At 42.9% G+C, this 26984-nt stretch overlaps 1 protein-coding gene across 3 annotated transcripts in view; it reads left to right on the top strand.

Annotated features, from left to right (window-relative positions):
- Nucleotides 1–272: 272 nt before the first annotated feature.
- The window catches only part of FRMPD4 (FERM and PDZ domain containing 4), a 919679-nt gene continuing 892967 nt past the window's right edge, over nt 273–26984 (top strand). For all 3 annotated transcript variants that reach the window (XM_085007332.1, XM_085007337.1, XM_085007339.1), the window contains exon 1: nt 273–402. The gene's annotated coding sequence lies outside the window, so the exon portion shown is untranslated. The remainder of the gene's footprint in view (nt 403–26984) is intronic.

Raw genomic sequence — 26984 nt, forward strand, 5'->3', positions numbered from 1 at the left:
CTAAAGGGAAATCTTATAAAGAGCTTTCAAGCGCTGCCAGTTTTTCGGTGACGATCTGACAGTTGCAAATCCACCGCTCTCTGCTGTGCTGCTGTGCCGCTGTGCCGAGAAGGGGACTTTGCAAACCGCCTTTTCCCGGAGCTTGGCTTGCTTCCTGCTTCTGCCGGCAGAGGGCTCTGCACGGGGCGGGCCCAGGGAGGGAGGCGGGGCCTCATGACCGGCGGGCTTCGCCCACCCCGGATGCGGTGGCGCCTCGCGCGGCGGCCGCCGCTGGTTGCAGCCTCCCCCTTCTTCCCGCGCTTCCAGAAGCAGCCTCGTGGGAGGCGCCGTCTTCCTCAGAAGCACCTTCTCTAAACCCCTGGTCCCAGCAGCATCCGGGTAGCAGCGCTCCCGCCTCCACAGGTATCCACGTCTTATAAACACGTTGAAAGTTCTTGATACGTTTGCCAAATTGCTTTCCAGACGAATTATTGGAATTTACCCCCCCCATTGGTTCCGCGTGAAAGTGCTTCTAGAAAGCCCGCTCCCATGCAATTGTTGTTGTTAATTAACTCTTCATTATCTTTTACCCACAAAGCTGAAAATATGTATTACCTGGTCCTTTACAGATAAAGTTTGCCAAACCTGGTCTAGATTTGCAAATATATTACAATTGTGCCTGCCTGGTTTTTTTTTTTTTTTAATTTAAAAAATTTTTTTATTTTCAGAGTTATTTTCCAGTAGTTGTTGTCAGGCCCATTTTAATTCTTATAATTTCTTCCAGAAGGCATTTTCCTCCTTTTTAATTGATTGTGTTTGTCAAAGGTGACTGCTTTTATGTCTCCCTAAGAATTTTGCTCTTGGATTTATCAATAAGGCTATGTTTTTGTTTTCTAATATATTTCTTTTTATGCTTTAATAGTTTTCTTCTTCTTAAAGTTTAAAATCATCTGCTAAAAATGTTAATATTATTAAACCAACCAATCACCATTTCTTTTAAAAAGTCACATGATACTAACATTTTTCAGCCCCTCAGAGCCAAGTTAAAAACTAAAAGGCACAAACACATCAAAGCACACATTTAAAAGAAGGGGGGAAAAATCATCCATTGTCCCAAGACCATAGCAGGTGCCTTAATCACTTTGGAGCTGCTTCTTCTAATCGCCTATTTGAGACACGAGTGTTTCAAGGGCTGGTTGAAGCCATTTGGTATTTAAATTTGCCTGAGCGCCCTTTTCCACATTGCCTGGGAAATCTGATCCCTTGTTCCATGTTTCTGTGACTCCAAAGGGACTTTCCTTCTCATGTGGGTGTCACCTTCTTCTCCACAGCCTTCCTCTCCTCCTCCACTTTCTCCTTTTTTTCTAGGCGGAGTTATCAGCTTTTTGATCCTTTTATCACGAGTCAATTACCAGTTGCCTCTCATCAGAGGCATTGTAGACTTAAATTCAACAACTCTGGTTTTGGTTTCTGTCCAGTCTGTCTTTCTCCTGACCTGTTTTCTGTTTAATAAGTAGAATGGGGGGGGGGGGGTGCTTTCCTCAATGATTCTGAAACCCCTGAACCGAGATGATGGATTTAAAAAGAAAATCTTCCTGGAGTTTAGAGTATGATTATATTTTGTGTCTTATTGCTGTTGCCAGATCATTTTGTTCTTTCTTAGATGATTCTCCTTGTCTTACCCAAAGGTTAGGGGAGGCATTTTTTTTTCCTGTCTTTTTAGGGCCACACCCATGGCATAGGGAGGCTCCCAGGCTAGGGGTTGAATTGGAGCTGTAGCTGCTGGCCTACACCACAGCCACAGCAATTTGGGATCTGAGCCACGTGTCCAACCTACACCACAGCTCACGGGGACACCGGATCCTTAACCCACTGAGCAGGGCCAGGTATCGAACCTGCGTCTTCATGGATGCTAGTCAGATTTGTTTGCGCTGAGCCATGATGGGAACTCCCAAGGGGAGGCATTTTTCATCCAACCTGCTCACACTGCCATCTGAACAGAGGGTGTTTCTTGCTTTTAAGATGTCAAAGCAGATGATGGAGTTGGCTTGTTTTAGAATTCTTTTTAAATATCTCAAAGAAAGTTTTGAAATACTAAATGGGACATCAGAACCTTAAGTTGACTGCATTTGTCACTGTGTAAGAACAAACCTTGCTTTAAAACAACAGCATTCCTTCTCCCTGCTCTGTTGGCTACCTAGCCTGAGTCAGGCAGTTCGTTCTGTGCGGTGTTGGCTGTGGCCCCTCCTGCGGCTACACTGAGCTGGGCGCTCCCTTGGGGCTGAAACATCCCAAATGGCTTCGCTCAAGACTGGCACCGGAGCTGGAGTGCCTGCTATGTCAGGGAACTGGTGGGGCCTCTCCAGCAGGGGAAGCAGACTTTCACATGTCAAGAGCAAAGCAGAAGCCACCAGGCATCTTCCACCGTATTCTGCTGTAAGGGCAAGTCACAGGGGCCCTCCATATGCAGAGGGAGAGAAAACAAACTCGGTGTGTGCATGCAGAGAGCAGAATGCAGCACAGCGAGGGGAGGACTCCTTGGCAGCCGTATTTGCAGACAATTTAATGTAAATCCCATGAATTACATTCAGGATAATAACACACGAGATATTGAAATTTTACTTATCTGATATTCGTTGTGCTGTGGGGACAGTGAGGATAAATAATTAAGTGTCTAATGCATCAGCCAGCCAAGGGCTAGATAGTAAATAAGTTTTGTTTTGTTTTATTTGCTTTTTTTTAGGGCTGCACCCACGGCATGTAGAAGTTCCCAGGCTTGGGTCGAATCAGAGCTATAGCTCCTTACCTACACCACAGCCACAGCAACGCCAGATCCAAGCCATATCTGTGACCTACTCCACAGCTCACAGCTGCACCGGATCCTTAACCCACTAAATGAGGCCAAGGATCAAACCCGTGTCCTCATGGATACTAGTCAGATTCGTTTCTGCTGCATCACAGTGGGAACTCTCAGATAGTAAATAATTCAAACTTAGTGGGCCACACAGTTTCTGCTGCAACCACTCAACCTCCACCATTAGAATATGAAAGCAGCCACAGGAGTTCCCTGGTGGCTCAGTGGGTTAAGGATCTAGCATTGTCACTGCTGTGGCATGGGTTTAATCCCTGGCCCAGGAACTTTTATATGCTGCAGGTGCAGCCAAAAAAAAAAAAAAAAGAATTCCTGTCGTAGCTCACTGGTTAACGAATCCGACTAGGAACCATGAGGTTGTGGGTTCAAATCCCTGGCCTTGCTCAGTGGGTTAAGGATCCAGCGTTGCCATGAGCTCTGGTGTAGGTCACAGAGACGGCTTAGATCTGGCGTGGCTGTAGCTGTGGCTGTGGTGTAGACCGGTGGCTATAGCTCTGATTAGACCCCTAGCCTGGGAACCTCCATATGCTGTGGGAGCGGCCCTAGAAAAGGCAAAAAGACAAACAAACAAAAAAAATGAAAGCAGCCCCTGACAATATAGACATGAACAGATAAGGTTGGGTTCCAGTACATGTGTCTTTACAAAATGTAAGCGGTGGGCAGGATTTGTCCTGCAGCCCGGTGTTTTCCTGCCTCTGGTCTAGAGAAATGCCGTGGTGCATTTCCTGCTTTCTGAAGGGATATTTAATTTATCATGTAGGAAGGAGATTTCAGATTCTAATAATAACCACATAAACTATCTGAAACTAAGGTTAATATAATATCGAACACTTAGTGAGCTTGTGCTTGTTATGTTTGTCCCATTAGCATCACCCCATGCTAATGGCATCAAGCAGCATTTGCAGCATCTATTACTTGAGAGCGATGCGGGGCCCCACATCCCTTTCCTTACGTGATCCCCACTGCCTTTTAGATTCTATAAAATCACTTAATGTCCTCCGAGAAAGGATATTTGATAATGTGAAATTCTCTTTGGTCAGCAGAAGGCAAACCGTGGGATAGTTGCTATTTCCAAAACACATTTACTCGCTTCATGTTCCCATGACTCCACATATTTGAGTTCTTGGGCTCTTAATAATGAAGCTAAAGGAAAGTCATGATTTCAAAACCCTCTTGAGCATTTTTTTTTGGTGTGAGTGATTTCTTCTTGACCTCTGCACTTTTCTGTAAACCCTCTGCATCTCATATTTCATTTGTGATACATTCGTGTTTTATGAGGTCACAGATGGTGGTTTTTTTTTTTTTTTTTCACGTCCACACATGCTCATATGTGGGTGGACATTGTGAAGAGTTTTGCCATCAGTATGCACATAATTTTAAAGGACAAAAGATCCCAGGGAAAATAATTTCCATCCTCAGCACCAAAGATACTTCCTGTCATCTGTTTTTATATATGTGCATTATATAAATCAAACATAGCATTCTTATCTCTGTCATATGGCTTACATTAAATCCAAAGAGAAGTATTTCTTTTTGAAATTAAAATAGGGAAGCTGGGAGTTCCCTGGTGGCTCATCAGGTTAAGGATCCCATGTTTCACTGCTGTGGCTCGGGTGGCTACTGAGGCATGGGTTCGATCCCCAGCCTGGTGCAGTGGGTTAAGGATCCGGTGTTGGTGCAGCTGAGGTGTAGGTCACAGCTGTGGCTCGGATTCCATCGCTGGCCAGGGAACTTCTGTGCACTGCAGGTGTAGCCCAAAACAAAAAAACAAGCAAAAGATGCACACGCACACACACACACACACACACACACACACATATGTGCGCGCGCGTCTGTGACCTACACCACAGCTCATGGCAATGCCGGATCCTTAACCCACTGAGCAAGGCCAGGGATCAAACCCACAACCTCATGGTTCCTGTTGGATTCGTTTCCGCTGCGCCACAACAGGAACTCCTACAACTCTGATGCTACATTGCGGTTTCATTCTTAGTTTATTTTCTTTGTGCAAATGAGACCCCAGGACAGCAAAGCTGAGCTTCCTTTTCTCAGTCTGTAAGAGCTCCCATGGAAATGCTGCTTTCTGTTGTCCTGTTCTCATGTGTCCGGCTGGCCACTTGGGTCAGGCTGTCACCCACCCCCAGGCTGCAGAGGGAGCAGACTTCAGGCCTGGTTCCAGGCCTCTGCCCCCTGGGAGGCACAGCAGAGGTTTGGAGAAGTGTGTGTCTGTGTGTGTGTGTCTGTGTGTCTGTGTTGTGTGCACAGAGGGGCCGAGAAGACCCACACGTTCCTGCAGAGCCGCCTTGACTAAGGGTCTGTTGGGTAAGTGTGAAGGGATTCCTCCGCTTCTGCTCTGCATCTCTGCCTTGGCCCTGTTGGATTGAAACAACACTGGGCCTCGGGTGGTGGCTCGGTGCAGATCACACAGCAAGCGCTGTAGGTGGAAAATGCAAACAGCTGCTCCTCCTCCTCCTGCCCCCGAAAGTTCCTTCTCCGCTGCTGCACCCACTGCGAAGCACTCCAGGAACTGTCTCAGAAATGAAATAAAAATAAATCAAATCCATGCCTCACACCTCCATTGGGAAGTGGGTTTCGCCTTCTTCTTTGGCCCTTTCCAATTGCTGCTTGCTTTGTATTCTCTTTCCATTTCAGGATTTTTTTTTTCCTTCAACCCCAAAGCACTCAGCCTGAAGGCCGGCTCCCTCCACCCCCTCCGATGGGATGGGATCAGGCCTCTAGAACCCAGCACAGAGCCTGGGTCTCTGGGAAGGGCTGTTTTTCTTTCCTGCTTCCTTGAAAATCAAGGAAAATCAATCCACGGCGATGCACAGACCTTATTCGGGTTCATCTACCAGTCAGCTGACTGGCACTTGTTTTTTTTATACATATGAAGTTCCCATGCATTGAGTTCCTTTCTCTAAGCTTCCTTCTGAAGCCGTCTCCTTTGATTCTTGTCCTATTTCCTTTTCCACCATCTGTTGAAGTGTCTTCTTTAGAGATAGCGAAATTGAGAAATTGAGATGTTAAATATGCTTGTGAGGCTGCTGACTGATGTTGGTGACACAAGGCTTGAGAAAGGAGTCAAGGATCCACTATAAAACGGAATACCTGGAGTTCTCATTGTGGCGCAGTGGTTAATGAGTCCGACTAGGAACCTTGAGGTTGTGGGTTCGATCCTTGGCCTTGCTCAGTGGGTTGAGGATCCGGCGTTGCTGTGAGCTGTGGTGTAGGTTACAGATGCAGCTCGGATCTGGCGTTGCTGTGGCTATGACTGGCGGCTACAGCTCCTATTTGACCCCTAGCCTGGTAACTTCCTTGTGCCATGGGTGCAGCCCTAAAAAGACAACTCCCCCCCCCAAAAAAAAACAAAAACAAAAACAGAATACCCCATTTCCTGTATTTTCTATAAGGCGCAGAATAGTTTGAAAATGCCAGTAATGAGGTTTTTGAAGACTTAGAAATGACAGGTATTTCATTTCTATTTCCTAGATTACTGTGTAAATTGCCACCTGATAAAGACGTGGGTCTTGGCAGGTGGAAAATGAACACTTTACAACACACCATCCACTTTTCAGCCTAATTGCCTTCATAGAAACATCTAGATACATTCCACGGACACTTTACAGTGTCTGTATACATATATGGGTGTTTTTGGCTGTGCCAGCAGTATGTGGAAGTTCCCAGGCCAGGGATCAAACCCATGCCGCAATAGTGGCCCGAGCCATTGCAGTGACAGTTGGCAATGTGGGATCCTTAACCCACTGTGCCACAAGGGAACTCCCTGCAGTCTATGTTTTTGAGAAATTATTCTTGCAATAGACTGTTCAGTACTTCCAAACTGATTATTTTATCCTTAATGTCTCATTGTCGATGATAATCTTCAGAACGATATTCTTTTCTCAGCGACAGTTACCTGTTTGCCGGATGTGCTTTATCTAAATGAGCCAAATCTAATCTTTGCCACCGCTACCCCACAAAATCAGCTTGCTTTCAAGATATGTGAAAAGACTGATGTGATGCAAATTGTTTTCATTGTCGATGACTGAGTTGTGTATTTCGGTCAAGTCAACCAAAGAGTGTCTGAGCATTTAGTCACCTTCATAGGAAATTCTTTAAGGCAGCATCACACAGGTAATTTCCTAGTAATTAGCGGCAGTCACATGCTTTTTGATGGAGACTGCTAGAATCATGGCTTGGCTTCCAGTCAGCTTGATTAACATCCCACGCTTTTAGGGGCCGTGGTTCCTGTTGAGCTTCATGATGGCAGGGTTGAAAAACAACCCATGCCTGGGCCCCTCTGACCCCAGCCCCATTTTTCATAGTTGACTGTTCTGTAGCTAATTTGTCCACATGGAGTCTGCTCTACATGGCATTAAATTAAGTGGTTTAACTTGAGCAGTCATGGCTACATGGTCCTGTAATTCATTTTGCATTGGTTTAACGAGGAGATCCTTTCCAAATGGACTCCAAAACCAAAACGTAAAAAAAACTGTGTGTGTGTGTGTGTGTGTGTGTGTGTGTGTGTGTGTGTATTTTGTTTTCACCATCCTTTTATTTTTTTTTCATCTTTTAAAAATTGTAGTTGCTTTACAGTGTTGTGCCTTCTTGGTACTTCTTGAACAAGGAGAGAAGAGAAAATTTGTCCAATGAAATATGTATTATCTTTTCTAACAGAAAGGGATGGTATAATGATGTTTCAGCTCAAATGAATGACAAATTCAGTACTTAAAAAATGGCTTAGAGCCATGAAAGTCATGTAGGAAACATATTTATCTTTCGTTGTTTTGTTCTGGGAGATGTTGAACATACACAAAAGTTAACCCAGTAGAATATGGAGGCGCCAGGAATGAACCTCAGCTTCAGCCATTATCGATTCATAGTCTGTTTTATTTGTACTTTTACCCACTTCTTGTACTGCTATCACATTTTTTGAAGTAAATTCCAGATATCATATCATTTAAAAATATCTTGACAAATGAAAGTGTTTTAAAATGTTGGACAAAATAAAGTATAAACAGGTAACAGGTAATAACAGCTCTTATGCCTTCAAGAAATGGAATGAGGTCTGGCATTTAAATGTCAACCTATGACAGAAAACCAGACTTTTACAAAATAATAAATTAGGTATAACTTGAGAGCCAGTCAAATGAAAATGTTCTAGTTGGTCAATAACTGTTTACTTTGTGTATATATATATATATATGCATATGTATATATATGTGTATATATATATTAGGGCCACTCCCATGGCATATGGAGGTTCCCAGGCTAGAGCTGGAGCCACCGGCCTACACCATAGCCACAGCAACGCCAGATCCGAGCCGAATCTACGACCTACACCACAGCTCACGCAACCCTAGATCCTTAACCCACTGAGCGAGGCCAGGGATTGAACCCGCAACCTCATGGTTCCTAGTAGGACTCGTTTCCACTGTGCCATGACGGGAACTTCTGAATCACTTAAATTTTAACCACGGTTGCTCAGAGTAGTGAGTCTGGTTTACTTGTTTTTTTTGTTTGTTTGTTTTTTGTTTTTTGTTTACAAAATTCTTGCAATGAAATTTATTGCTTTGGAAATGGTTTTGAAAGTATTAAAAATGATAGATGCAAACTATTGCCTTTGGAATGGATGAGCAATGAGATCCTGCTGTATAGCACTGGGAACTATGTCTGGTCACTTATGATGGAGCATCATAATGTGAGAAAAAAGAATCTATATATGTATGTGTAACTGGGTCACCATGCTGTACAATAGAAAATTGACAGAACACTATAAACCAGCTATGATGGAAAAAATAAAAGTCATTATACATAAAAAAAAGGAAGTACTAAATATGATTTTGACTGCATGTCGGCTGTTGTACAAAGTGCCGGGTGGAGGCAGAAAGATCATAGTAGGTTATGTCTTGTTCTCAATTCATGATTAGTTTTGGTCGGCTAGATCGGTACACAGAGAAAGCCAGCACAGCAGCAGGCATTTTGGATCTTTGCCTCCTTCTTTGTTCTGCTTTCCTCACATCTCCTGTGGGGGGCGCCCCTCACTTCCTCATTCCCAGTCCTTGTGGCTTGTACAGGAGGTGGGCAGGTCCCTCTCCAGCTCCAAGGTTGAGCACAGGATGCCAACTGGCCAGTCAGCTCCTCGCAGACCCTTGACCACCATGATGATTGGTTGAGGAGGAACACGTGATCAAGGCAGGCCTGTCCAATAAGAGCCCGAGTGGACAGGAGGAAGATGTAAGTGTGGGTAGTTACTCAAAAGGTTAAACACGGAGTTACCACATGACTCAGAAATTCCACTTCTAGGCATCTACCCAGAAGAATTAAAAACCAGGGAGTTCCCTGGTAGTCTAGTGGTTAAGACTCAACGTGTTCACTGCTAGGGCCCGGGTTCAGTCCCTGACCTGGGACCCGAGATCCTACATCAAGCTGCCACATACCATGGCTAAAAACAAAACAATGAAAAAAATGTGTCCACAGCAAAACTTGTGCACAGGTGTTCATAGCCGCATTATTCATAATAGCCCCAACGCGGAAACAATGCAATGGCCATCAGCTGAAAGAGGAACAAATGTGACAGATGTGGTGTATCCATACAGTGGGGTATTGTTTGGCCATAAAAAGGAACAAAGTACTGATACACGCTACGTCATGGATGAACCTCGAAAACGTTACATACTATGTGAAAGAAGCCGGTCACAAAAGAACATATAGGTTATATGACTTCCTTTATATGAAATACCCAAAATAGGCAAATTTGTAGAGACAGAAAGTTAGATTAATGGTTGCCTAGGGTGGGGCGAGGGCCACTGGCAGTGGGGGATGGGCTCGGGGAGGAAAATGCTAACAGCTAATGGGGTTTCTTTATGAGGGTAACGAAATGATTCTAGAATTGGGTAGTGGTAATAGTTGCATAACTTCGTAAATATACTAAACAGTGCTGAATTGTATGCTTTGAATGGGTGAATTTTATGCTATGTGAATATCTTCATCTAAATAAGGAAATGGAAATAAGAATATCTAATCACACCAAAAGAAAGCAAATAGATCTACTTTAACACCAAAAGCTCGAAGAGTTAGGGCAAGCTTATTAAGCATTAAGGCAAAATGGTGTTGTATTTTAACTTCTGTTTTAAAATTAAGCAAAGCAAAGAAGGTATGAGAATTTATTTGCTGTCTTCTGCTCAAGTCAAATTTCAGATTATTCCGCTCAATCCTTTTTATAACAGTTTTCAAAAATATAGCCTGCATTTTGCTGCCTTCGCCACCAGGTGTCAAGCATAATATAACCTTTTCTATTTTGGTCCAGGATAATTACTGCATGGCTTGATCATATTAGGTACTCAATGAGCATTTGTTAACTGATTGGCTAAAGGAATGTTTGTTCTTACTCTAATGTTTTCTCAAGAAAACGTATATTTTAGGTATGTAGAATTCTCTTTCCCTTTAAAATGAATGAATTCAGGATGTTGTATTTTGTATTTGACTACAGTTTCTTCTTGTATTTATAGGCTTAGTTTTCTTTTTTATTATTTATTTGTTCAGATTGGAATTGAAATAATGTTCAAACATTTTTTTTTGTCTTTTTTCTTGGGCCGCACCCGTGGCATATGGAGGTTCCCAGGCTAGAGGTCGAATCGGAGCTGTAGCCACCAGCCTACACCAGAGCCACAGCAACGCGGGATCCGAGCTGCGTCTGCAACCTTCACCACTTCTCAGGGCAACGCCAGATCCTTAACCCACTGAGTGAGGCCAGGGACCAAACCTGCAACCTTATGGTTCGTGGTGGGATTCCTTAACCACTGAGCCACGACGGAAACTCCCTGTTCAAACATTGTAACAGTTAATATGTCCTTTAGTCTCGCTCTTTTTTTTTTTTTTTTTGGTTGCACCCATGAGATGTGGAAGTTCCTGGGCCAGGGTTCGAACACGTGCCACAGCAGCGACCTAGGCCATTACAGGGACACCACCAGATGCTTAACCCGCTGAGGCACAAGAGGATGCCTCATTTAGTTTCTTTTAATTTGTAGGTTTCCTTCTTCCCTCCCTATCCTTTTTTTAAAAATCCTCTTGCAATTTATTTTTTGAAGACATTAGTTTTTTGTTTTGTAAAATTGCCCGGTCTGAATCTTGCTATTGTGTTTATATGGTATTGTTTAATACTTTCCCTAGGGCCCTCTAGTTTCCATGCATTAGTAGATGGGACCAGAGGCCTTTTTTTTTTTTTTTTTTTTTTTGCCATATCTTGGGCCGCTCCTGCGGCATATGGAGGTTCCCAGGCTAGGGGTCGAATCGGAGCTGTAGCTGCCAGCCTACGCCAGAGCCACAACAACGCAGGATCCGAGCCCCGTCTGCGACCTACACCACAGCTCACGGCAACGCCGGAACCCTGACCCACTGAGCATGGGCAGGGATTGAACCCGCAACCTCATGGTTCCTATTCGGATTCGTTAACCACTGAGCCATGACAGAAACTCCGGGACCAGAGGCTTAATCAGATTCAGGTTTTTTTGACTGGACTACTTTTTTAAAAATTACTCAATGAATTTTATTATATTTATAGTTGTACAACAATCATCACAACCAAATTTTACAGCATTTCCATCCCAAAGCCTCAGTGCATCCCCCCACCCCCGAGTCTGTCTCATTTGGAAACCATAAGTTTTTCAAAGTCTGTAAATCAGTATCTGTTCTGCAAAGAAGTTCATTCTGTCCTTTTTTCAGATTCCACATGTAAGTGATAGCATTTGATGTTGGTGTCTCATTGTATGGCTGACTTCACTTAGCGTGATAATTTCTAGGTCCATCCATGTTGCTAAAAATGCCAGTATTTCTTTCCTTTTAATGACTGAGTACTATTCCATTGTATATATGTACCACATCTTCTTGATCCACTCCTCTGTTGATGGACATTTAGGTTGTTTCCATGTTTGGCTATTGCAAAGAGTGCTGCCGTGAACATTGGAGTACATGTGTCTTTTTGAGTCATGGTTTTCTCTGGATAGATGCCCAGGAGTGGGATTGCTGGATCCAATGGTAGTTCCATGTTTAGTTTTCTGAGGAATCTCCATACTGTTTTCCACAGTGCTTGCACCAATTTACATTCCCACCAACAGTGTCATAGGGTTCCTTTTTCTCTACACCCTCTCCAGCACTTATTGTTTATAGACTTTTGGATGATGGCCATTCTGGCTGGTGTAAGGTGGTACCTCATTGTGGTTTTGATTTGCATTTCTCTAATCATGAGTGATGTTGAACATCTTTTCATGTGTTTCTTTTTTTTTTTTCAGGCTTGCTAATTTTTTATTTTCTAGAAGAGAAATAACTCCTATAAACTCAACAGATGAACACCTGAAGTTCTATAAGGGAGTGGTTCCCTAGAGTGGTTTTCCCAGTTTATTTTTTTATTTTTATTTTTTTTTAATTTTTTAAAATTTTCCCACTGTACAGCAAGGGGATCAGGTTATCCTTACATGTATACATTACAATTACATTTTTTCCCCCACCCTTTCTTCTGTTGCAACATGAGTATCTAGACATAGTTCTCAATGCTATTCAGCAGGATCTCCTTGTAAATCTATTCTAAGTTGTGTCTGATAAGCCCAAGCTCCCGATCCCTCCCACTCCCTCCCCCTCCCATCAGGCAGCCACAGGTCTCTTCTCCAAGTCCATGATTTTCTTTTCTGAGGAGATGTTCATTTGTGCTGGATATTAGATTCCAGTTATAAGTGATATCATATGGTATTTGTCTTTGTCTTTCTGGCTCATTTCACTCAGTGTGAGATTCTCTAGTTCCATCCATGTTGCTGCAAATGGCATTATGTCATTCTTTTTTATGGCTGAGTAGTATTCCATTGTGTATATATACCACCTCTTCCGAATCCAATCATCTGTTGATGGACATTTGGATTGTTTCCATGTCCTGGCTATTGTGAATAGTGCTGCAATGAACATGCGGGTGCATGTGTCTCTTTTAAGCAGAGTTTTGTCCGGATAGATGCCCAAGAGTGGGATTGCGGGGTCATATGGAAGTTCTATGTATAGATTTCTAAGGTATCTCCAAACTGTTCTCCATAGTGGCTGTACCAGTTGACATTCCCACCAACAGTGCAGGAGGGTTCCCTTTTCTCTACAGCCCCTCCAGCACTTGTTATTTGTGGATTTATTAATGATGGCCATTCTGACTGGTGTGAGGTGGTATCTCATGGTAGTTTTGAATTGCATTTCTCTTATAGTCAGTGATGTTGAGCATTTTTTCATGTGTGTGTTGGCCATCTGTATATCTTCTTTGGAGAAATGTCTATTCAGGTCTTTTGCCCATTTTTCCATTGATTGATTGGCTTTTTTGCTGTTGGGTTGTATAAATTGTTTATATATTCTAGAGATTAAGCCTTGTCGGTTGCATCATTTGAAACTATTTTCTCCCATTCTATAAGTTGTCTTTTTGTTTTCTTTTGGGTTTCCTTTGCTGTGCAAAAGCTTTTCAGTTTGATGAGGTCCCATGGGTTTATTTTTGCTCTAATTTCTATTGCTTTGGGAGACTGCCCTGAGAAAATATTCATGATGTTGATGTCAGAGAGTGTTTTGCCTATGTTTTCTTCTAGGAGTTTGATGGTGTCCTGTCGTATATTGAAGTCTTTGAGCCATTTGGAGTTTATTTTTGTGCATGGTGTGAGGGTGTGTTCTAGTTTCATTGCTTTGCATGCTGCTGTCCAGGTTTCCCAGCAACGCTTACTGAATAGACTTTCTTTTTCCCATTTTATGTTCTTTTTTTTTTTTTCAATTGTCGACTGAATAGATTCAGACCTGCTTTTGCTTTTGGACTGCTCCAGGGTTCTCCTAATAATTGTTACCACTAGGACAGCAGAGGCTTAGCTCAGTAAGATCTCATCGTCTAGTCTGAGCCCCATGAAAACAGGGAATTTTTTTCTGTGTGTCTTTTTGCCTTTTCTAGGGCCGCTCCCGTGGCATATGGAGGTTCCCAGGCTAGGGGTCCAATTGGAGCTGTAGCCACTGGCCTACACCACAGGCATAGCAACACGTGGGGATCCAGGTCTCGTCTGCAACTTACACCTCATCTTACGACAATGCTGGATCCCTAACCCACTGAGCAAGGCCAGGGATCGAACCTACAACCTCATGGTTCCTAGTTGGATTAGTTAACCACTGAGCCACGATGGAAACTCCCCCATTTTATGTTCTTGCCTCCCTTTTCAAAGATTAATTGACCATAGGTGTCAGGGTTTATTTCCGGATTCTCTATTCTGTTCCATTGATCTGTCTGTCTGTTTTGGTACCAATACCACACTGTGTTGATGACTGTGGCTTTGTAGTATTTCTTGAAGTCTGGGAGAGTTATGCCTCCTGCTTGGTTTTTGTTTCTCAGGATTGCTTTGGCGATTCTGGGTCTTTTGTGGTTCCATATAAATGTTTGGATTGTTTGTTCTAGTTCTGTGAAAAATGTCAGGGGTCATTTGATAGGGATTGCATGGAATCTGTAGATTGCTTTGGGTAGTATGGCCATTTTTACAATATTGATTTTCCCAATCCAGGAACATGGAATATCTTTCCATTTCTTTACATCTTCTTTGATTTCTTTGATGAAAGTTTTATAGTTCTCGGCATATAGGTCCTTTACCTCCTTGGTCAGGTGTATTCTGAGGTATTTGATTTTGTGAGGTATCATGTGTTTCTCAGACATCTGTATGTCTTCTTTGGAGAATTGTCTGTTTAGATCTTCTGCCCATTTTTTGATGGGGTTGTTTGTTTTTTTGGTATTGAGCGGTAGGAGGTGTTTCTAAATTTTGGAGATAACTCCCTTGTCAGTTGCTTCATTTGCAAATATTTTCCCCCATTCTGTGGGCTGTCTTTTCATTTTGTTTAGGGTTTCCTTTGCTGTGCAGAAACTTTGAAGTTTGAGTAGGTCCCATTTGTTTTTGTTTTTATTTTCATTACTCTGAGAGGTGAATCTGAGAAGATGTTGCTGTTGTTTATGTCAGAGAGTGTTTGGCCTATGTTTTCCTCTAAGAGTTTGATAGTGTCTTGTCTTATATCTAGATCTTTCATCCATTTGGAGTTTATATTTGTGTGTGGTGTTAGGGAGTGTTCTCATTTCATTCTTTTCCATGTGGCTGTCCAGTTTTCCCAGCACCACTTATTGAACAGGCTGTCTTTTCTCCATTGTATATTCTTGCCTCTTTTGTCATAGATGAGTTGGCTGTAGGTGCATGGGTTTAATTCTGGGCTTTCTATCTTGTTCCGTTGATCTGTATTTCTGTCTTTGTGCCAGCACCATGCGGTTTTGATGACTGTGGCTTTGTAGTATAGTCTGAAGTCAGGGAGCCTGATTGACCAGACTGCTTCAGAGCTGCTGTTGTTACTTAAGTGGCACTGGATCTGGTTGTCTCTCTTGTGATGTCAGCAGCCATTGATGATTATAGCATAGACCCATTAATTCATTTGGGGTTGCAAAATGGTGTTCATGGTAGCCAGCCTCTAAGCTGGCCCACATCACTCCCTGCCTCCTCATCTGCAGGCCCTCATATGATGGCCTTCTGTACCATACTGAGGTTGGTATAGATGACCCGTAGAATATCAGGGGGGAGTGACAGTATGTCACTTGTGAGGTCATAAAAGGCAGTGTAGCTTCTGCCCCTCTTTTCTTGGGCCCCTTGCTGTGAGCCAAGCCAGCAGTCATGTCATGAGGACCATGTGGAAAGGAACTGAGGCCTCCTGACAGTAGGGCCATGACTGAGCTTGGAAGTCAAGTCTTCTAAGGCATCTTGATGGCAGCTCCTGAAAGATCCTGAGTCAGAACTCCTAGCTCAGCCCCTCCTGAATTTTTCTTCATAGAAATTATGTTATTTTAAGCTTCCCTATCCTGGGGTAATTTGTTACTAAGCAAAGATAACTAATCCAATGTTATCCTGATCCTTTCATTTACTCTTCATTTATCAGCTGGGATACTTCTATCAAGAGAAACTGTCCTTCGACTATTTGATTACTCTGTGGTACTACTGGCATAGAAAATTATAGTTATTCTCTTAACTCAGAATTATAATCATACCATAGATATGCTTTTGTATACACTCACACATACATATTATACATATTTTGTAGATAGTTGGTGAAAAGATAGGTTGATAGATAAATTTAAAGAATTTAGAGCATTTTTACAGGTTGTCCTGAACATCCTGTGATACTGGTTGTGTACTATTCCACTGAGTTGATTGAACCATCCCACTTTGTTGGAAGTTTGATTTGTTTCTGGTGTTATTGCACATAGCCTATCAATTGGAGATACTTTTGCATAAGGCTTTTCATGACTTTAAGATTCTTTGGTTAGATTAGATTCCTAAAAATATAATTGCTGAACCCCAGGTTATGGCGTTTTAAAGACGTGATACATTTTTTCCGAATTACTTGCCACAAAGAAAATAGAATTTCTCCTGGCACCAGCCAATTCGGTGTGGCCTTTTCTTCACATTCTTGGCAGGGATCTGTGCTGTTTATTCCTTCATTATTCGTACAACAAACATTTCTAAAGTGCCTACTATGTGCCAGGCACTGTTCATAAAACAAAAAGCTCAGTTTATTTATTTATTGTTTTGGTCCAATGGCACCTCTCAAATTTTATTTGAAATGTTTTGTATCTGATTTTGAAATATCTCTTGATACGTCTTCTTTTTCTGCCCTCTGAGTCTGGCAGGTGTTTATCTGCTGCCCACCCCCCTCCCCCATCAGCCTTAGGGTCTACATCTCTGACCCTCTGTCTCCATCCCTTTCCTATTTCACTTCTTTTATTCCCTGTAGGCTGTGAAGCCAGATAACCACCCTTGTTAGGACAGTGAATTAAATGAGGTGACTTTGATTCATCGACTGCCACTTTCGATTCTTGTAAATGGAAATGTAAATCCATTTTTAGGCCATATTTTATTTCGCTTGATTTATTATTTCTCACAAGAATAGCTTTCCCTGAGAGTCCTGGAGCAAAGCAACCTTGTAAAAATGCAACAAGATGTTTTCTAAGAAAGAATCTTTTGTAACCAAGACTGTCACCCCCTGAACTAAAGAGACATGGACCAGCTTCTCCCTCTGTAACACTTAGGGTGATAAATTGGGAGCAGAGATTAGATTTCCTTTAATATCGGTATCTCAGAGATTGCATCTTGCAGGGAGTCAATTCCAATGTCAGTTACACTGGTCAATTCCAGACCACATCGCCAGGTGGATTTGTTTCTTTTCGGGGGCTGTCATCTGCGTGGTTTTTGTGTTCACTTTAGATGAGAATGATCCCCTCCTCCATCCTAAGGGTGAGGCAGAAAAGTTACAAAGCCAGAAAAGTAGAAAAAAGAAAGTATCCATTGCCTTCAGCCCTACCACGGTGACAAGAGTAGCACCAGTATTTCAGCCTACATCTGTCATGTGGGTATTCCCCTGTCTTTCTGCAGGTCATTGATCAAGATTTGGGATTAACTGGATGCTACGTAATATGCGATAAGGAGTGCATCCTATAGGGAAAGAGCAGAGTTATAAACCAGGGTTGGCAAGAGACAAGAGGCGCCCCCTGCTCCCAATAGAAAGGAGTCCGGCTTTTTGCTGCGTATGCATCAGAGGTCCATGTCCTTGCTTCTTGTGTGTTGTCCTCCGTATAAGAGAGCCTGAGAGCCACCCTGTCAGAGGTGGAATAATGCAAAGGTTGTCTAGATTTGGGTGCCAGATGTGGGCAGGACTTTTCCAGAAATGCCAACTACCTAGGACTCAAGGCCTTTGGAATCCATAGGAACTCATGGCCCCTTCTGTCTCAGGAAGAGAACCAGTGGACCTACGGGGAGTTGTGTTCAAGTGAGGCCCCTTTCACAGGGAGAAGTAGGAGCATCTTCCATACATAAAGCAGGATCCCAGCCTGGTTTCCGTCCAGGCAATCCAGGTGGGGGTGGGGATGGGCTCCTGGGTCACTCTTGTACCCTGGTTTCTTTTTCTTTTTATTTACTTATTTTTTTAGCATCGCACCCACAGTGTATGGAGGTTCCCAGGCTAGGGGTCGAATCAGAGTGCAGCTGTCAGCATACACCACAGCCACAGAAACGCCAGATTCGAGCTGCATCTGCGACCTACACCACAGCTCACGGCAATGCTGGATCCTTAACCCACTGAGCGAGGCCAGGAATCGAACCTGCAACCTCATAGTTCCTAGTTGGATTCATTCTGCAGCTCCATGATGGGAACTCCCCTGGTTTCCTTTTTAACTGGTTGTGTGTGTGTGTATATGTGCACGCCTATTGTCTCTCTCTCTTTCTCTTTCTGACACATACATACAAATACACATGCATACACAGTCTGCTCACTTCCCAAAATGAATTCTTTTCTTTTTTTTTTTTTTGGTCATGCCTGTGGCATGCAGAAGTTTCCAGGCCAGGGATTGAGTCCACACCACAGTAGTGACTGGAGCCACAGCAGTGACAGTGCCACCTCCTTAACCCACTGTGTCACCAGGGAAATCCCCTAAAATGAATTCTAATTCACTTTTAGACACAGAGTTTTTCATGCTACCACCATGGCTCTAAAGGATCTTTTCAGTCCTTTATTTTTTAAAAAATTTTATTATAGTTGACTTACATTGTTCTATCAATTTTTGCTATACAGCAAAGTGACCCAATCACACTCACACACACACACACACACACACACACACATACACACGTACACACATGCTCTCTCTTTTTCTCATATTATCTTCCGTCATGTTCTATCACAAGTGATTGGATAGAGTTCCCTGTGTTAGCCAGCAGGGCCTTGTTGCCTATCCATTCTAAATGTCATAGTCTGCATCCGTTAACCCTAAACTCCCAGTCCATCCCACTCCCTCCTGCCTCCCCCTTGGCAACCACAAGGGGGTTCTTCATGTCTGTGAGTCTGTTTCTCTTCTATAGAAAGGTTCATCTGTGCCATATTTTAGATTCCACATATAAGTGATATCATATAATATTTGTCTTTCTGACTTAATTCACTTAGTATGACAGTCTCTAGTGCCATCCGTGTTGCTGCACATGGCATTATGTCATTCTTTTTTATGGCTGAGTAGTATTCTATTGTGTATATATACCACATTTTCCTAATCCAATCATCTGCCAATGGACATTTGGGTTGTTTCCATGCCTTGGCTATTGTGAATAGTGCTGCAGTGAACATAGGGCTGCATGTATCTTTCTCAGTGATAGTGTTGTCCAGATATATGCCCAGGAGTGGGATTGCTGGGTCATATGGTAGTTCTGTATTTGGTTTTCTGAGGAACCTCCATGCTGGTTTCCATAGTGGTTGTACCAATTTATATTCCCACCAACAGTGTAGGAGGGTTCCTTTTTCTCCACACCCTCTCCAGCCTTTGTTATTTGTAGACTTATTAGTGATGGCCATTCTGACTGGTGTGAGGTGGTACCTCACTGCAGTTTTCATTTGCATTTCTCTAACAATTAGTGCTGTTGAGCATTTTTTTTCATGTGCCTGTTGGCCATCCTTGTGTCTTCTTTGGAGAATTAGGTTTCCTGTCCATTTTTCAGTTGAGTTGTGTGTTTTCTGTTGTTCAGTAATCTGGGATGATTTTCAGTAAGCATGTGGGAGGATGTGTGTAGGTGATAGACAAGTATATCATTTTGTATAAGGGACTTGAGCATCCTTGGATTTTGGTAGCTGAGGAAGGTCCTAGAGCCAATCCCCTGTGGATACCGAGGGGCAACCTTATATAAAATGGGTCAGCGTGGGCGAGAGCTGGAGCTCTCATTCCCAAATATCCTGTCATCCCAAAGGGCTTTTGAGGGACCCTCACTGACCCTGAAGGTGCCCTGGAACATAATCTGAAGCTTCACCTCTTTCCCAGGGGAGTTCAGTGAGACTCACAGCAGCTGAGCTGCTCACAGTTGCTCAGCGATTCAACAACACTTAGATCCACGCCTGGGTATCTGGACCCCGGTAGCCTCCTCCCCCATTTATGCCTACCTGGGTCCAAATAGTCACAGCCAAATCCAGTTTTGAATCCTCTAAACATGATTGGAAGATAGGTGAAACTAATGATTATTTAATATCAAAAGTGAATGAAAGAATGAATGGGAAAGACATTCAAACACTAGAGGAGGTTTGGGGTTTCTTTGCAAGGTCTCCTTTGGGTATGAAGCTCAGGCCACCAGGCCTGCCTCATCCTCCCTGGGATGGATCCATTTGTCCCTGAGAGGATCACTCCTGAAGATCCTGAGAATGATAAGAGGCTAGAGAGAAAGATACCTCAGCTAGGGAAAGGAGGAAAATTCTAGAAGGTGAGTGTGACTCACACACATCCCTCCGTGTCATCCTTCTGTCAGTGTCATTTCTGCTCTGGGCTTCTACATCTTCGACACCTGGAGGCTTCTAAGGAGAAAGTGAGGTGCGAGCTTCAGAAAATAGAGGTTGAAATCCTAGCTCTGCTGGATAACCTTGGGCAATTTATGTCATCCCCGGAAGTTGCAGTTTTTCCTTCTTGATGGTAGAAAACAATGAAGCCTCTCATCTCACGTCATTGCTTTGAAGAGCGTGTGCAATTCTATTTGAAACATCACTGAGCAGTCCCTCTTCTTGGATGTACGTCTCAGGGAAATTCTCACACTCACACACCTGCGGAACGTTTTCAGAGGTGCTCAGCATGACATTTACAGTAGTGGAGTGTTGGAAATGCCAGCACTGGTGAGAGTGGGGGAGTGGGGAGCTACATAATGCAGCTACTTGCAGAAGAGCAAAGGGATTGCAGTAGTCCCTTGGTTTCTCTTAGCAAGGCAGAGTCTATTCTGTCCTAGCACACCCCTCTTGGCATTCCAAGAGCGAGTCATGATTTTTCATGACCGAGCATTCAAGCTCAAGGTCTGTGGCCCTTCTTTTTCCCAGTTTCCCATTAGTCAACTGTGGTGAAAGTATACTCTGGAATATCTCTTAGCCCTGAGAAGGATCATACTGGATTGGTGCATAGCAACGTGGGTAGATCATGAAAAGAGTGCTGTGTGAAAAGAAAAAGGCAGAGAGTGCTGTGGGTTTAGAGCCCAGTGCCACAATGCCATGCATGTAACATCAAATACATGTACACAGACACCCCCCTAAATACTCTACAAGGTCATATGCAAATAAAAGCTACACATCAAATATATGAGAATAGAGGAGTGGGGGAATGAGGATAGAGAATAAATAAAAGCAGGCCTTGTAGAGTCTAATGATGAAAAATGTGCCATAAACTGGGGAGTTTGATTAATTCAACCCTCTGCATCTGAAACCCAAAATAAAATTGCTTAGCAGTGAGCCCATCACGTAGCAGGCCTGGTAATAGCTGACTCTGGAGGCGGATTTCCCACTCTCAGCATGAGTGACATTTGGGACTGGATCATTCTTTGTCTTGGGCGGGCTGGCTTTGCACTGGAGGAAATTGAGCAGCATTCCCGGCCTCCAGCAGGAGATGCCCAAGCATCCCTTCCTCAGGGGTGTCAATCCAGAATAGCTCCAGACGTTGCCCAAGACCCAAGGGGTGTGCAGTCACCTCTGATGGAGAACCACTTAGAGAATGGTGGTAGGGAAACTGAGGGTGGGCTGCCAGCATCGTCTCACTTCGGTGTGCTAGGTGAAGTTAGAGTTAAAAAGTCTGTTTTTGGTTTTTTTTTGTTTCATTTTTTAATATATCTTATTGAAGAATAGTTGTTTTATTACATTGTTGTGTTAGTTTCTGGTATATAGCAAAGTGATTCAGATAGATAGATAGATAGATAGATAGATAGATAGATAGATAGATAGATATAATTGTTGGTATTTGCTAATCACAAACTCCCCCTTCATCCCCCTCCACATCTGGCAATCACAAGTGTGTTCTTTATGTCTGTAAATCTGTTTCTGTTTTGTACTTAAGTTCACTTGTGTCATATTTTAGATTACACATATAAGTGAGATATGGTTTTTGTCTTTTTCTTTTTGACTTACTTCACTTAGTATGGTAATCTCTAGGTCCATCCATGTTGCCGCAAATGGCATTATTTCATTCTTTTTTATGGCTGAGTAGTATTCTATTGCATATACGTTGTCATTGTTCTTGGCAATCAGAATTTAGGCTGCGCTTGGAGATTAAGAAAAATACAGAGATGGCTAATTATTAGGATTGTGTCTTTTATTAGGATTGTGAGCAAAGGCTAGTGCAGAAGTGTGGGAAGCAGAACTTTCGAAAAGATTATAGATCCAATTTGCTAAACCAGCACAGGCAGCTTCAAGGCCATCCCTTGGTGAGAAGACCACTAGCAACAAAGTCGTCGGAGCTTTTATCTAGGACATAATGCAGCTACTTGCAGAAGAGCAAAGGGATTGCAGTAGTCCCTTGTTTTATCTTAGCAAGGCAGAGTCTATTCTGTCCTAGCACACCCCTCTTGGCATTCCAAGAGCGAGTCATGATTTTTCATGACCAAGCATTCAAGCTCAAGGTCTGTGGCCCTTCTTTTTCCCACCCACAATATGGACCACATCTTCTTTATCCATTCACCTGTCCATGGACATTAGGTTGTTTCTATGCCTTGGCTATTGTAAATATTGCTGCCGTGAACATTGGAGGTGCATGAACGTTTTGAAGTATAGTTTTGTCTGGATATATGCCCAGGAGTGGGGTTGGTGGTCATATGGTAGTTCTATTTACAGTTTTTCAAGGAACCTCCATACCCTTCTCCATAGTGGTTGCACCAATTTTCATTCCCACCAATAGTCTAGGAGGATTCCCTTTTCCGCACACTCCCTGCAGCATTCATTATGTCTAGAAAAGTCTCTATCTGGTATGAGAAAGTTATGTTTAGGCAGAGGAGCAAGAAGGAAACAGGAAGAACAAAGTTTGAATAACATCTGGATCTTTGTACCACTCATAGAGTTCCCTTTCGAGGGCACTCACCATCAAAAGGTACAGGCATGTTTTACTTTTAACAGAGTTAAGAAGAAGCACTTCGTCATTATTAAGATGTGTGTGTGTCTGTATTGCCTTTGGAATGGATGAGCAATGAGATCCTGCTGTGTAGCCCTGGGAACCATGTCTAGTCACTTATGATGGAGCATGACAATGTGAGGAAAAAGAATGTATACATGTATGTGTGATGGGGTCACCATGCTGTACAGGAGAAAAAAATATATAATGTTTGGGGGAAATAAAAAAAATAGAAATGAAACACAAAAAATAAAAATAAAAAAATAAAATCGGAAAAACGATGTGTGTGTGTGTGTGTGTGTGCATATATACACATTCACATGCATGGTTCTTCCTTCATTGCATCCTTCATGAGAAGATAGCATCCTAAATAGTCTTGCTTCTTCCACTGGTGGTTCTGACTATGGTGAAATATTATACTTTTCTTTTTGAGTCATCTACTAAACCATACTTTGTCCATAATCTGACAGAGCGAAAGATTACCGATTCTTCTGGAGAACTGTGGGAACTTTCTATCATATGGTAGGTGTTCCGTACATACTGACTAGCCCACATTGCCCGTGATTGGGTCTGCTCTGTGGTATACATTTTAATGCGTCCTTGTGTAGCTTGCACACTGTCACTTGTAATTTATGTCCCCTTGGAAGGTGGGTCTTCAGTTTAAATATATTATTAGCATCCCTTGAAAACATCTGTTTTGTAAACACCTAATCAGTTCTGGCTCCACGACATGGTTATGATCAAATTGGCCGATGTTAGAAGAGGTGGCGAGAAGAGGAATAAGGATGCTGCCGCTTTCTGAAACTCTGGCTGGTGTTAATTGAAAATGAAGGCACTTTTATTCCCCCTGTCATTTTGATGTATCTCTGAATTTTTGTAAACGGATTTTCTTTTAAGCTTCAGAGATTACGAGCTATGGAATATTCCACCTCAGCTGCTGTAATTGATTAGCCACATCTTCCATTTTAGCAGTGCAGTGGCTGGGGTAAAAAATAATAGATGAGAGTTCCAGCCTTCTAAATTGAACTTCAGTCTGTTGCATTTCAGCCTAGCACAAAAGAGTTGCCTTAGAGCGTCTGGGTTTCTCTTTGACATCAGTGTTTTCAAGTGGGACGCATACTTAATTCTGCAGAAACTGTTCTTTCCAGTTCAGTCTATAAAGATGTGCTACTTGAGTTGGCTATAAACTAAGGTTAGTTCCTCCACTCAGAGAGCTGAGTAGGAGACCAAAACCTCGTTGCTTTCAGGCCACAGGTTCACTCGGGGTCAATGCATGCTTCTAAAGGAAAATACTTTCCTCAGATAACAGAAAAACTTGTCATTTTCCCAATCCAGTCCTTTATTTATGAAAATATATTAGAATCCCATAAATTTGGGTATGTGTGTGTGTGTAGAATTACAGCATTTTAAAGAAAATGTCAGCGTTCCCCTTATGGCTTGGTGGGTTGAGGACCCAGTACTGGCTCTATGAGGATGTGGGTTCAATCCCTGGCCTCGCTCAATTAAGGATCCAAGGTTGCCACAGGCTGTGGCGTAGGTTGCACATGCAGCCTGGATCCTGCACTGCTGTGGTTGTGGCGCAGGCCACAGCTGCAGCTCGGATTCAACCCCTGGCCCATGCCAACTTCCCTGTGCTGCTGGTGTGGCCATAAAAAGACAAAGGAAGGGAGGGAGGGAAATTCCCATTTCGATATATACCTCAAAACTCCAAACTGAGAAAAAGATTTCAGTGTATCAAAATTCCAATTTGAGCCGCCTGCCCAAAGTTTTATGCAAGGTAGGAATTTCTTCAGCTACATTTACGAAATAGGAAAAACTGATTTGTAAATTGGGGCTAATGGAAACCTGCTCATCTTTGAGTTCTTTCAACTGTTCTCAGATATAAGCTTTCTCATCAACAGATTATCCCTTGTGGTCATTTCTCAACCTCCACCCAGAAGGGTCGGTGATGGTGGAGTGATGGCCCCGTACCTGGGTCTGAGGTTGGCCCAATACCTGGACCAAAGTTTTGTATCTGCAGCACGGAACGTGGGATGCTGGGAGCCAGGTGGCCTATTAAGGTCCAAGCCAATGGGGAAGCAGCTGAGGGTCAAACTCCTTGAAGTTCCCCTCAAACAGCAGGGCCAGCATTTAGAGGTGGACAAGGCAGAGGTCAAGACTTCACAGTTCACTTTCCAGGAGGGATAAAATCAGAGGGTTGGGGTGAGGCAGAATGGAGAAACCGTTGCCGGCTCTCAAAATTGCCCCCCGATCTCAGTTCGTAGACATACCCCATAGTTGTAGGGAGAGGGGACTGAGTCTAGGAGTCTTTTTTAAGGACCAAGGATCACCCATGTGTAGCTTGAAAAATAGGAGGCTTGCAAGCTCCCATTGCCCGACGGGATTGCTGGAGAGGCTAAGGGGACCACGGGTCACCTGGACACAGAGCCCCATAGCAGACTACTGAGAGCCACGTAGCTGTCATGTTGGAGCACAGACATAAAATGCCATGACTCATGGAGCCAATGATGAGTCGAGGTGAGCCACAAAGCATGACTGCTGTTTGCTCTTCCTTATGTGACCTCATGCCTGGACACCCTGCATGCCAGCATGGCCCACAGAAGCATAGCGCAAACCATTCAGTTGTTTTCCTTCCATCCTGCCTCTTTTATGGAGGGTAAACCTCAGCAAAAAATGTGTTAGAACAATTGCTGTAATTTCTTAGGCTATTGTCATAGGTGGAGCCTTTGAAAACAAACTTACTTTCTAAGATCTTGACTATCTTATAAAGATTCTAGAAAATTTCTTTTGCGTAGGGAAAGCCAGGAAGCACCAATGTATATGACCCACAAGGAGGAAATTTCTATGGAGGCATAATATATAGGCAGTAAAATGCAAAGATCTTCAGTACACAGTTTAGGCAGTTGAGGAAAACATCCGTACCCATCGCCTCAGTCAACATGTGGAAACTTTCCATCTCCCCAGGAAGTTCCCTCCTGTCCCTTTTTAGTGAAATTCTACCCCCAACTCTTCCACTGCCAACCCCGGGCCACCACTCTGAATTTTTCCCTGTAGAAGTCTTGTGGGTTTTGGAAACCGATGTAATAGAACCATACACTGTGTACTCTTTCTTCATCTGACTTCATTGACTCTACTCATGTCGTTGTATTATCAGTACTTCCTTCCTTTTTATTGCTGAGTAACACGTCACAGTTTTAAAACTGTATTTTATTGAAATATAGTTGATTTATCGTGTTCTGTTAATTTCTGCTATACAATTGACTCAGTTATATATATATATATATTTTTTTCATATTCTTTTCCGTAATGGTTTATCACAGGAGTGAATAGAGTTCCCTGTGCTCTACGATAGGACCTTGTTGTTTATGTTGTATATACAAATTTGTATGTGCGAATCCCAAACTCCTAATTTATCCCTCCCCCACTCCTTCTCCCCCTTGGCAACCAAAAGTCTATGAGCCTGCTTCTATCTTGTAGATAGGTTCATGTGTATCATTTTTTAGATACTCCGTAAAAGTGATATCATTTGGTTTTTTATCTTTGTCTTTCTGACTTCACTTAGTGTGAGAATCTCTAGGTCCACCCACATTGTTGCAAAAGGCATTATTTCATTCTTTTTTATGGCTGAGTAATAGTCCACTGTAGACAGGTACCACGGTCTTCTTTATCTGTTCCTCTGTTGATGGACATTTAGGTTGTTTCTGTGCCTTGGATATTTAAGTAGTGATGCTATGAACATTGGGGTGCATGTATTTTTTTAAGTTAACCATTTTATTTTTCATTTATTTATTTTTTGGCTGTCCCCGTGACATGTGGAAGTTCCTGGGCCAGGGATCAAACCCGTGCCACAGCAGTGACCCAAGCTGCTACAGTGACAACGTTGGATCCTTAACCTGCTGCACCACAAGAGAACTCCTAGTTGTCTTTTTATTATTTATTTGTAGCAGTTCTTTTTATAATCTGGATTTGTATAGTTTGTCATGGATTAGGTATTGCAAGTCTGACAGTAGTCTGTAGTTTGCCTTTTCATTTTCTCTATGGTGTCTTTTGAAGTTTGTAATTTTGTTGAACTGCAGTTTATCACTTTTTGTTTTATGGTTAATGCCTTTTGGGTCCTGTTTAAAGAAATCTTCGCTTACGTCAAGGTCAAGAAGATATTTTTCTATGATTTCCTTA

The sequence above is a fragment of the Sus scrofa genome, chromosome X (assembly GCF_054392235.1).
Source record: "Sus scrofa isolate SSC_HxYL_T2T_F1_AM1 chromosome X, Sscrofa_HxYL_maternal_Yorkshire_Landrace_v2.0, whole genome shotgun sequence".
NCBI classification, from domain to species: Eukaryota; Metazoa; Chordata; class Mammalia; order Artiodactyla; family Suidae; genus Sus; species Sus scrofa.